Raw genomic sequence first — 11,830 nt, 5'->3', positions numbered from 1 at the left:
GGGGCGTTCTTCCTTCAGGCATCGGGTGGGGAGTGAGCGGCGATGGAGGAGGCCCAGGACCTGCATGTTCTTGGCAGAGTGGGAGGGGGGTTGAAATGTTGGGCCAGAGAGTGATGGGGTTGATTGGTGCGGGTGTCCTGGAGATGTTCCCTCAAGCGCTGTGACTTGACTCTGCGAGGAGTCTCCAGTCTCCCCGATGTAGAGGAGACCGCATCGGGAGCAATGGATACAAGCAATGACATTGGTGGAAGCCTTCTCACGATCGTGGCCCAGGTTCGATCTCCGGGCAGGGAAGCAATTTACATTAGAGCTGTGATGAAGCGCTCCTGTCTCCCTGGTGGTCTAGTGGTTAGGATTCGGCGCTTTCACCGCTGCGGCCCGGGTTCGATTCCCGGTCAGGGAAGTATTTCTCAGTGGATCTTTTGCCAACAAATTCTCCTTAAATGCGCTGTAGAGTTCCTTATTGGTCTTCGTCGTTACTGGCTCCTGCAGTGTGTATTGCCTCGTTGAAATAGTGTCCTGATTCAGGCTTGTTTGTATGTGTAGGGATCATTGCTTCTGTAGCTAAGTACTTGGTTCGTGTGTGTTGTTTTCCTGTAAACGCTGTTTTGAATTTACCATTGACTGTTCGCTCTACTGTGACATCTAGAAATCGCACTTTGTTGTTGTTCTCCTCTTTTGTGAATTTGATGCCAGTAAGGATATTGTTGATGGTGTTGTAGGTTTCCTCTAATTTGATTCATTTTTTGATGACAAAAGTGTCATCACTGTGGCGGACAACAAAGTTTGGGTTGGATCGTTGGAAGGGCTGTTGGTTTGAGCCTCTGCATTATTGCTTCTGCTCGGAATCCTGATACTGGTGGTTTCATGGGTGTTACGTTGATTTGTTTGTTGGGTTTGTTACTGAATATGAAGTGGGTGGTTAAGGCACAGTTCCACGAGGTGGATAGTGCTATCTTTGCTGATGAAGTTGGTGCTGTGTTTGTGTCTTTGGTTCTTCGAGTAGTGTCTCCAGTTTTCTTTGGCCACGTTGATGTTAATGGATGTGAACAGGGCTGTTATGTCAAAGGACATCATTATTCCATCCTCTTCTAACTTAGTGTCTTTGGTGTTCAGGAATTCTTGGATGGAATAAATGGAGTGGCGTGAATCTTCGACTTGGTGTTTTAGTCTTCAGTGGAGGCCTTTGACTAGTCTGTATATTGGTGTTCCAAGTAGTGAGACTAAGGCCTGAGGGGGGCTCCTGGTTTGAAAAGGAGGAGAACAACAACAAAGTGCCATTCTTAGATGTCACAGTAGAGCGAACAGTCAATAGGGAACTTCACACTAGCGTCTACAGAAAAACAACACACGCAAACCAAGTGCTTAACCACAGAAGCAATCATCCCAACACCCACAAACGAAGCTGCATCAGGACATTATTTCAATGAGCCACTACACATTGCATATAGAGGATTATAAAATCATGAGGGATACGGATGAGGTGAACAGCAGGTGTCCTTTCCCTCAGCTGGGGGTTTCAGGATCAGGGAGCAAATATTTTGAGGTGAGTAGAGAAAGATTTTATAAAGACAGGACAAAGATCGTTTTTTAAGAGAGTGGTCTGAGTGCAGAATGAATGTCCAGAAGAAGTCATAGAGTCATAGAGATGTACAGCACAGAAACAGACTGTTTGGTCCAACTTGTCCATGCCGACCAACTATCCCAACCCAGTCTCGTCCCACCTGACAGCACACGGCCCCATATCCCTCCAAACCCTTCCTATTCATATACCTAACCAAATGCCTTTTAAATGTTGCAATCGTACTAGACTTCACCACTTCCTCTGGCAGTTCATTCAATAAACGTACAATCCTCTGCGTGAAAACGTTGCCCCTTAGATCTCTTTTGTATCTTTCCCCTCTAATGCTAAACCCATGCCCTCTCCTTCTGGACTCCCCCACCCCTGGGAAAAGACTTTGTCTATTTATCCTATCCATACCCCTCATGATTTTATACACGTACAGTTACAACGTTTAAAAGACATTTGGATAAGTACATGAATATGAAAGGTTCGAAGGTTTATGGGCCAAACACTGGTAGGTGGGACGAGTTTAGTTTGAGAACATACTCAGCATGGAAGAGTTGGATGAAGGGTCTGTTCAGTGCTGTCATACTCTGTGACCGACCTGTACTGGTCTTAAAACCATTTTCTTACCTCCCCCCATAACAATCCACTTCTTTGTTGTTCAAAACTCAGATGAATTTAGCCTTGAATATGTTTAATGACCCCACTTCTGAACTGAATTCCTCTTCGTAATATACCACTTGCCTCGCTCATTGCCTGCTGCATCTGCCCGACAACTGGCATTGACTGGTGTGGAGGGACTCTGAGACCCCTTTGTACATCCATACATCATTCCTGATGAAGGGCTTGTGTCCGAAACGTTCACTGTCCTGCTCCTCAGATGCTACCTGACCTGTTCTGCTTTTTCAGTGCCACATTTTTCGACTTTCACCTCTAGTCCTCACTTTCTCCACATTCCAATATATCACCATTTAAACAATGCACTGTTTTTTTTAAACAGGCAAGGCGATAACTTCACATTGCGGCACTGCACTTGCCATGTGTTTGCCAATTGAGACACAGACCTGGACCAACTTCGGGAAGAGGCAAAACACTGAGTTCTGAACAAAAACCGTAACACACTCAAAACATCGGCTCTGTTTACCTTTCCACAGATGCAGCTCGACCCGGTGGCTTTCTGCAGTATTCGCCGTGTTTGAAGTGATAGAAAACAATGCTAATTCTGGGCGGGGCAGGTTGAATTATGAATTGAATAGTAGCTTCATCAACGAGACTGTGCTCCTGATGCTCAGACCTGTCTCTGTGGCGCAATTGGTCAGTGCGTTCGGCTGTTAACCGGAAGGCTGGTGGTTCGAGACCACCCAGAGACGGAGCGTTTGTTGTTCACGCTCCAACCGCTTTCTTGGCTGCAAAGATGCGCGTTTTTAATGGTGTCAGGAAAATGTTTCCCAAACGGAAATCTTTTCCACTGAGGAAGCACAAATGGGTTTCTGAATTGATTGAATTTCTAACGTAAAGGACTGCGGATGCTTACAGTCCGAGACAGAAAGCGAAACTGCTGGAGAAACTCAGTAGGTTTGGCTGTACTTGGATGAGGAAAAAAAAATTCTCAAATGTTGTCTCTGATTCTCTTTCTACAAATGCTGCCTGACCTGCTGAGTTGCTCCTGCAATTTCTGTATTTCTTTTTAACTGAACGTCCATTTCATCTTTCGGGATGAAACACCCAGACTCGCCATTTGCAGATATTTAACCCTTTCGAAACCTGTGAAGTGATTGGATTCAAACAAACTCTGCAATGATTCACTCTTTCTCAGCTCCACAGGCAGAGAGACCTGGGAAATGAAGCTGTCAGTGTGGTTCTGTATTGGTGGGCCGAGTGGTGAATGCGATGGATATGAAATCCATTGCGGGTTCCCCACGCAGGTGTGAACCCTGCCGACTACAGTTGAGAACTGTCGTCAAAAAGAAAGGGAGATTGCTCCACGGCTTTTTTAAAGATGCAAATCAGTGGAGGAGTTGAAATATTTCAATCACATTGGGACTGATCGGGAATCTGCAACCCACAGAGCTGCTTTTGAGGATATGAGCCAAGTGTTTGGAAATGAGACGAGAACAGTGAGGGGCGTGAAGTCGTGATCGAAATGAAGCAGGCACCTGAGGACAAAGGTGTTTTATTTGCCAGTGAAAGATACTGCTTCACAAAGTTGAGTCGATAGAAGGGAAGCAGTGACGGTGATTATCTTTGGCTGTTTACCTCTACCTCAAAAATTCGGCAGAATTTTAAAGTCACAATGAAAAGAAGTAAAAGTGACATTAGGAAGAACGTTTTCGTACAGGGAGTGTTAGGGTCAGTAAGTCCCTGTCTGACACTGACAAAGAGGAAGATTCAATGGACACAAAAGGGAATTCGGTGGTCACGTTCAGATGTGCAGACTTACGCTGAGAAGGCGAGAGAATGAAACGAATAGAGACATACGTTTACTTAAGTGTAGAACCAGCAGAGCGAAGGTGGGCCGCATGGCCTCCGTCTGCGCTGTGACACATGTTGTGATTCAGTGTGAAATCACAGTTCGACCAACAGAATGTGGGAATTTAGAAATAAGTTTATATTTACACAGCCTCCATACGTCTGCGAAACGGCATATTACACGGCAGCAGTGGAGGTCTTTGACATCAGGCTCGAACGTGCCTGCCGTGTGCCAGACGGAAACCTGAAGTGTTCTGTGGAAGGGGGGCAGAGTGGCGCAGCGGGAGCGTGCTGGGCCCATAACCCAGAGGTCGATGGATCGAGACCATCTTCTGCTATTGTTCCATGTCACCTCGAGCTGCTTTTCTTTGGATCGGTGCTCTCTTCTGCAAGCTGCCTTTGCATCTACTTACCGAATGTCCAAAAGTAGCATATCGATGCACTCGCCAGATCCACTCAAATCAAGTGGCGTGGTTTTAGTGGTCTTTTGGTCTTCGTCGGTTTCCTCTGAATCGAATCGCAAACCCAGTTCTCTGCGATGCCAATCAGCTGGTAAAGTTGAAACACATGCCTTGTGGTTTCGTCCATTCCTTGCAGTAATTCGCCACCCTGGTTCAGACGAGAATGACAAGCATGTCAGAAACCGCATCACGACTCAGACATAGTCCCCTACTATTAGGACGGATACCACCGATTGTGAATGACCTCAGAGAGAGAGACAAGTGACAGACAGTCGCCGTGGACTCGATGGGCTGAACGGCTTCTGTCTGGGCGAGAATGATGCTACGTGTTTATGCCGTCCCACTGCCTGTCTCTGGGACAGAGAGGCTGAGGGAGCAACAATGGTTCATTTTTAACCGTCCCTTCCGTGTTGGACTGCCTGCAGTCCCTCAGCTCAGGGCCGTGGGGATGACTCTCAGTGAGTGAAGGTTTCACTCGGATTCTCTTCATCTGGGACACTTGGGCCTCAGCAAAGAAAGCGATACCCACTTTGCAATAGACTTTCCGTAAGATTGCTGCGTGAAGACGATTTCTGAACACCAAGAAGGCTGCACAACAATGTGAATTTACCTGGGCGAAGAGTCCTCGGTGTCCATTTCTTTCTGTCCTGCCAGCACAGCATCTTTCTATCTCTCCGATAACAGACTATCTCTCCGAGAAAGTTCACAATCAAAGTTGTTCATGTTCCCCGCATTAATGTAACTGACACCTCTCACCCCAAGGGTTTCAGAGAGAGAGAGAGAGAGAGAGCAGAAGAGCGAATGGACTCTACCCGCACCCCACCCTACACCTCGTCCCACCCCCAGAACAACGTGCAAGTAGAAATGAAATGGTTTAATTATCCACCAGTGGAGGTAGTCCAGTTCCTGGGGATGAGACAAATAGCAGCGCCCCGGGGACAGAATGACAAGCACATGTTCTGGAAATGCTTTGCTGCTTGCAATTCTTGGAGCAATGTGGAATGTACTTCACACTGAGCAAGTTTCAGCTGGCTCAGTGTCTCCGATGTACATTGCTGTGTTTGCCGCCAGCTCAGAGAGAGAACAATAGGAAGGACGTAGGAGTGAATAACGATCCGCGTGAGAGGGCGAATAACTGTTAATGGAGACTGTTAGCGGCTAACAATACGTCGTGTGTCACTGCAGAAAATGTGTTGCTGGAAAAGCGCAGCAGGTCAGGCAGCATCCAGGGACCAGGAGAATCGACGTTTCCGGCATAAGCCATTCCTGAAGAAGGGCTTATGACCGAAAAGTCGATTCTCCTGTTCCCTGGATGCTGCCTGACCTGCTGCGCTTTTCCAGCAACACATTTTCAGCTCTGATCTCCAGCATCTGCAGCCCTCACTTTCTCCTCAAAGTGTGTCATAGCAGACGAGGTGATAAGAAGGAGTCGTTTGTGTGGTAGGGGTCAAGGACATGGGGGAGTTCAGGCCCTAAAGTTATGGAACTCGATATTGAAGACCGGAGGGCTGTAAGGTCTCCAAGTGGAAAATGAGGTGTTGTTCTTTCATCTGGAGCTAGAACACTGCTGCAAGCCTGAGACAGAGATGTTGGCCAGGGCACAGGGTGATGTGTTAAAGTGGTGGAAATGTGCTGCTGGAAAAGCGCAGCAGGTCAGACAGCATCCAAGGAACAGGAGAATCGACGTTTCGGGCATAAGCCCTTCTTCAGGGATGGGGAAAGTTTGTCCAGCAGGCTAAGATAAAAGGTAGGGAGGAGGGACTTGGGGGAGGGGCGTCGGAAATGTGATAGGTGGAAAGAGGTCAAGGTGAGGGTGATAGGTCAGACTGGGGTGGGGGCGGAGAGGTCGGGAAGAAGATCTCAGGTTAGGAAGGCGGTGCTGAATTTGATGGATTTGACTGAGACAGGGTGGGGGGAGGACAAATGAGGAAACTGGTGAAATCCGAGTTCATCCCTTGTGGTTGGAGGGTTCCTTGCCGGAAGATGAGGCGTTCTTCCTCCAACCGTCGTTTTGTTGTGGTCTGACGATGGAGGAGTCCAAAGACCTGCATATCCTTGGTGGAGTGGGAGGGGGAATTGAAATGTTGAGCTACAGGGTGGTTGGGTTGGTTGGTCCGGGTGTCCCAGAGGTATTCTCTGAAACGCTCTGCAAGTAGCCGGCCTGTCTCCCCAATATAGAGGAGGCCACATCGGGTGCAGAGGATGCAATAGATGATATGTGTGGAGGTCCAGGTGAATCTGTGGCGGATATGGAAGTTTCCTTTGGGGCCTTGGAGGGAGGTGAGGGGGGAGGTATGGGCGCAAGTCTTGCACCTCCTGCGGTTGCAGGGGAAGGTGCCGGGAGTGGAGGTTGGGTTGGTGGGGGGTGTGGATCTGACGAGGGAGTCACGGAGGGAGTGGTCTTTACGGAATGCTGATAGGGGAGGGAAATATATCCTTGGTGGTGGGGTCCGTTTGGAGGTAGCGGAAATAACGGCGGATAATGCGCTGTACATGGAGATTGGTGGGGTGGTAGGTGAGGACCAGTGGGGTTCTGTCCTGTAGGCGGTTGGAGGGGCGGGGTTCAAGGGCGGAGGAGCGGGAAGTGGAAGAGATGCGGTGGAGGGCATCGTCGACCATGTCGGGGGGGAAAATTGCGGTCCTTGAAGAAGGAGGCCATCTGGGTTGTGCGTTTTTGGAACTGGTCCTCCTGGGAGCAGATGCGGCGGAGTCGAAGGAATTGGGAGAATGGGATGGCGTTTTTACAGGGGGCAGGATGGGAGGAGGTGTAGTCCAGGTAGCTGTGGGAGTCGGTCGGTTTGTAGTAGATGTCCGTGTTGATTCGGTCGCCTGAGATAGAAATAGAAAGGTTGAGGAAGGGGAGGGAGGAATCTGAGACTGTCCAGGTGAATTTGAGGTCGGGGTGGAAGGTGTTGGTGAAGTGGATGAACTGTTCAACTTCCTCGTGGGAGCACGAGGCGGCGCCGATACAGTCATCAATGTAGCGGAGGAAAAGGTGGGGGGTGGGGCCAGTGTAGTTGCGGAAGATGGATTGTTCCACATATCCTACGAAGAGGCAGGCATAGCTGGGGCCCATGCGGGTGCCCATGGCTACTCCTTTCGTTTGGAGGAAGTGGGAGGATTGGAAAGAGACGTTGTTCAGGGTGAGGACCAGTTCAGTTAGTCGAAGGAGGGTGTCAGTGGAAGGGTACTGGTCGGTACGGCGGGAAAGAAAGAAGCGGAGGGCTTTGAGTCCTTCGTGATGGAGGATGGAGGTGTACAGGGACTGGATGTCCATGGTGAAAATAAGGCGTTGGGGACCGGGGAAGCGAAAATCATGGAGCAGGTGGAGGGCATGGGTGGTGTCCCGAACGTAGGTGGGGAGTTCTTGGACTAAGGGGGACAGGACGGTGTTAAGGTACGCAGAGATGAGTTCGGTGGGGCAGGAGCAGGCGGAGACAATGGGTCGGCCGGGGCAGTCAGGTTTGTGGATTTTGGGCAGGAGGTAGAAGCGGGAGGTGCGGGGTTGTGGGACTATGAGGTTGGAGGCGGTGGATGGGAGATCACCCGAGGTGATGAGGTTATGGACGGTCTGGGAGATGATGGTTTGGTGGTGGGGGGTGGGGTCATGGTCAAGGGGGGGTGGGGTCATGGTCATGATGTGTTAAAGTGTCAGGCAACCGCAAGGTCAGGGCCATTATTTCTGCGGGCAGAACCGGGATGTTCTGCGAAGCAGTCACCCAGTTTATGCTTCATTCTACATTGGGGAAACGACACTGTGAGCAGCGAATGGAGTGGACTAGGTTGTGGCAAAAGTGCTGCTTCACCTGGCAGGTATGTTCGAGCCCTTGGATATTCAGGAGGGAGCAGGTAAATGGGCAGGTGTTACACATTCGGCGGTTGCAGGGGAAAGTGCCTTGGCACTATGGGAGGTGGGTGTGGGGTGTTGCGAGTGAAGGAAGAGTGGAACCGAGGTGGAACCCCTGGCACAACGGGTGCGTGTTGCGACCATAACCCAGCTGAGAAAGCATTCTCTCCTATTCACTCAATGTCGTCTTTAGCAGCTTTCTGGTATAACAGCGCTCTGTTCTGCACCTCGCCTTCTTATCTGCACAATGTTTCCTCATTTCCCCTTCCCCCACCTCACCCTAGTTCCAAACTTCCAGCTCAGCACTGTCCCCATGACTTGTCCGGACTAGTCCTACCTGCCTACCTCCTTTTTCATCTATCCACTCCACCGTCTCCTCCCTGACCTATCACCTTCATCCCCTCCTCCACTCACCCATTGTACTCTATGCTACTTTCTCCCCACTCCCACCCTCCTCTAGCTGATCTCTCCACGCTTCAGGCTCTCTGCCTTTATTCCTGATGAAGGACCTTTGCCCGAAACGTTGATTTCGCTGCTCCTTGGATGCTGCCTGAACTACTGTGCTCTTCCAGCACCACAAATCCAGAATCTGTGAACTTCACCCCAGACTGTAACTTCCTTCCTCTGGCTAACTTTTGTGAGTACAACAGTCTGTTTCTCACCACTTTTTCCGTTTTTTGTTTCATTCTGGGGTTCAATTGTTAACTTGCAGCAACTGAAAGGAAAGAGTGAATCGGTGGTGGGGGGTGGGGGCGGCGGGGGGACAGACTCTGGAAAAGTTGATCCAGGTCTGTGTCTCAATTTGCAAACACATGGCAAATGCAGTGATACAAGGTATAGCCTTTGATGTTTAAAAAAACGCAGAGAGGAGGCGCATTGTTTAGATGGTGATATGTTGAGATGTGGTGAAAGTGAGATGATGGAGATCAGAGTTGAAAAGTGTGGCGCTGGAAAATCACAGCAGGTCAGTCAACAACTGAGGAGGAGGAGAGTCAATGTTTTGGGCATGAGCCCTTAATCAGGAATGAGGTGTGGATGGACAAAGGGCCTCAGCGTCCTCCTACACAGTCACTGCCAGTTGTCAGACAGGAGCAGCAAGCAATCAGCAAGGTAAGTGGGATATGAGCAAGAGGAATTGAGTTCAGAAGTGTGGATGTCTTCCTGCAGTTAGGCCGATCATTGAATGTATTCAAGGCTGAGTTCATTTGAGTTTGATGAACAAAGAAGTGGATGGGTGTTGGGGGAAGGTAAGAAAATGATTTTAAGACCAGTATAGAATAGTTACAGTCATACAGCACAGAAACAGACCATTAAGTCCAAGTAGTCCATGCTGACTGTGTTCTGAAACTAAACTAGTCCCACCTTCCAGTGTTTGGCCCAGACTCTCTGAACCTTTCCTATTACAATTGCAACAATTAAGAGGCATTTGGATGGATATATGAATAGGAAGGGTTTGGACATATATGGGCCGGGTGCTGGCAGGTGGGACGAGATTAGTTTGGGATATCTGGTCAGCATGGATGGGTTGGACCGAAGGGTCTGTTTCCATGCTGTACATCTCTATGTACTTATCCAAATGTCTTTTAAACACTGTAACTGTACCTGCATCCACCACCTCCTCTGGACATTGATACCACATGAGAACCATTCTTTGTCTTAAAATAAAAAGGTGCTCCTCGTGTCTTTTTAAAATATTTCTCCTCTCATCTTCAAAGTTTGCTCCCTAACCTTGAAACACCCATCCCAGGGAAAGAATACCTGCTGTTCACCTCAACGATACCCCTGAAGATTTTATAATCCTCTCTAAGGAAATCTCTCAACCTCCAATGCTGCAGTGAAAAATTCCCACCCTGTCCACCTAGATGCCGGTATATTTATATCCAGTTATGAACTGTTCAATGTTGTTGCCGACTGAAAGACCAAATTACCTATTCCTGCTCCCAATTCTCACACTCTGTGTCCAGGACAACAAGAGACCATATGACATAGGTGCAGAAATTAGGCCATTCAGCCCATCAGATCTACTCCACCATTCAATCAAAACTGATACGTTTCTCAACCCCATTTTGAAATTTTGACTTTGGAAAGGCAGATCAGGGAAGGATCTGCAAAGTTAATGGGAAGTGTTGTTGATCAAAGATACCTTGGAGTGCCTGTTCATAGTTTCTTGAAAGTGGAGTCACAGGTAGATAGGATAGTGAAGGAGGTGTTTGGTATGCTTGCCTTTATAGGTCAGTGCATTTCAATACAGATGTTGGGAGGTCATGTTGCCCCTGTACTGGACATTGATTCAGCCACTTTGGAATACTGCGTTCAGTTCTGGTTACCCTGCTACAGGAAAAGTGTTGTGAACCTTTGAAAGGGTTTGGCAAAGATTTACAAGGTTGGAGAGGTTGAGTTATAGGGAGAGGCTGAATAGGGCGGGGCTGTTTTCCCTGGAGCATTGGAGGCTGAGGGGTGACTTTATAGAAGTTCATACGGAACATGGATAGGGTGAAAGCCAAAAACATTTCCACATAGTAGGGAAGTCCAAAACTAGAGGGCATAGATTTGAGATGAGAGGGGAAAGATTTAAATGGAACCATATGGACAACTTTCTCACACAGAGAGTGATGCAAGCATGGAATGAGCTGCCAGAGGAAGTGGTGGAGGCTGGTATAATTACAGCATTTTAAATGGCATCTGGTAACAGGGTGAATTGAGAGGGATATAGGCTAAGTGCTGACAAATGAGGCTATGTTAATTTGGGATATCTGGTCAGCACAGACAATTTGGACTGAAGGAAAGCAGAAATGTCACTGTGAAGACTGGACTTTCAGAGCAGCTTCCAAAGATATTTTGTCCTTACTGGGAGTAGAGCTACAATGAAATCTTTCATTTGAGAGACGGCAACCTAGTAAGTGAGGACATCCAGGATTTTGACGGAATGTGGGAATTTGTTGCAATGTGGGGTTGAAGCGTTTTAAGTAAAGTATCCTGAGCGGGAAGCCCAGTGAAGGGTTTTGGTGTGTTTTTGTTTTAAACTGCTCATTTCTTTCAGCCCCCAACAATGTACTTCCAATGCTGTGCATCAGAAGGAGCGGTGAATCAGTAACTGGTATCATCAGAAGCCTAACGGTTTTCAGTACTGCAGGTATTGCATTGCTGCATCAGCATTGTAAAGGTTACTGGCAGCAGTGGGAGGTGTGGGCTGTATTCACTGGAAGCAGTTAGATAACACACATATGAGAGGGCAGGGTGGGACTTGTCTTTCAATTTGCAGAAGTTGGGAGGTTCTGGGAGCTGTGGTTCTGGGCAAACACAACTGCAGTAAATCATAGAAGCCCTACAGTGTGGAAGGAGGCCATTCAACCCATCAAGTCCACACTGACCCATCGAACAGCTTGCCACCCAGACCCACCCTATCTCGTCGTTTCTGCTGGTGGGTTAGACTAGGTAACAAGATTAGGGGTAGGTTTCAGGCAGAGGAGGAGGGACTACATTTCC

At 48.5% G+C, this 11,830-nt stretch overlaps 1 non-coding gene across 1 annotated transcript; it reads left to right on the top strand.

The window, feature by feature from the left end:
* Positions 1-331: 331 nt before the first annotated feature.
* On the top strand, positions 332-403 carry trnae-uuc (transfer RNA glutamic acid (anticodon UUC)). The gene has a single exon. It is a non-coding gene; the product is annotated as a tRNA-Glu (tRNA).
* Positions 404-11,830: the final 11,427 nt, after the last annotated feature.

The sequence above is a fragment of the Chiloscyllium plagiosum genome, unplaced genomic scaffold (genome assembly GCF_037043375.1).
Source record: "Chiloscyllium plagiosum isolate Xiang-an unplaced genomic scaffold, Cpla_swu_hap1 HiC_scaffold_27, whole genome shotgun sequence".
Classification (NCBI taxonomy): domain Eukaryota; kingdom Metazoa; phylum Chordata; class Chondrichthyes; order Orectolobiformes; family Hemiscylliidae; genus Chiloscyllium; species Chiloscyllium plagiosum.
This window is presented reverse-complemented; position numbering and strand designations above follow the sequence as displayed.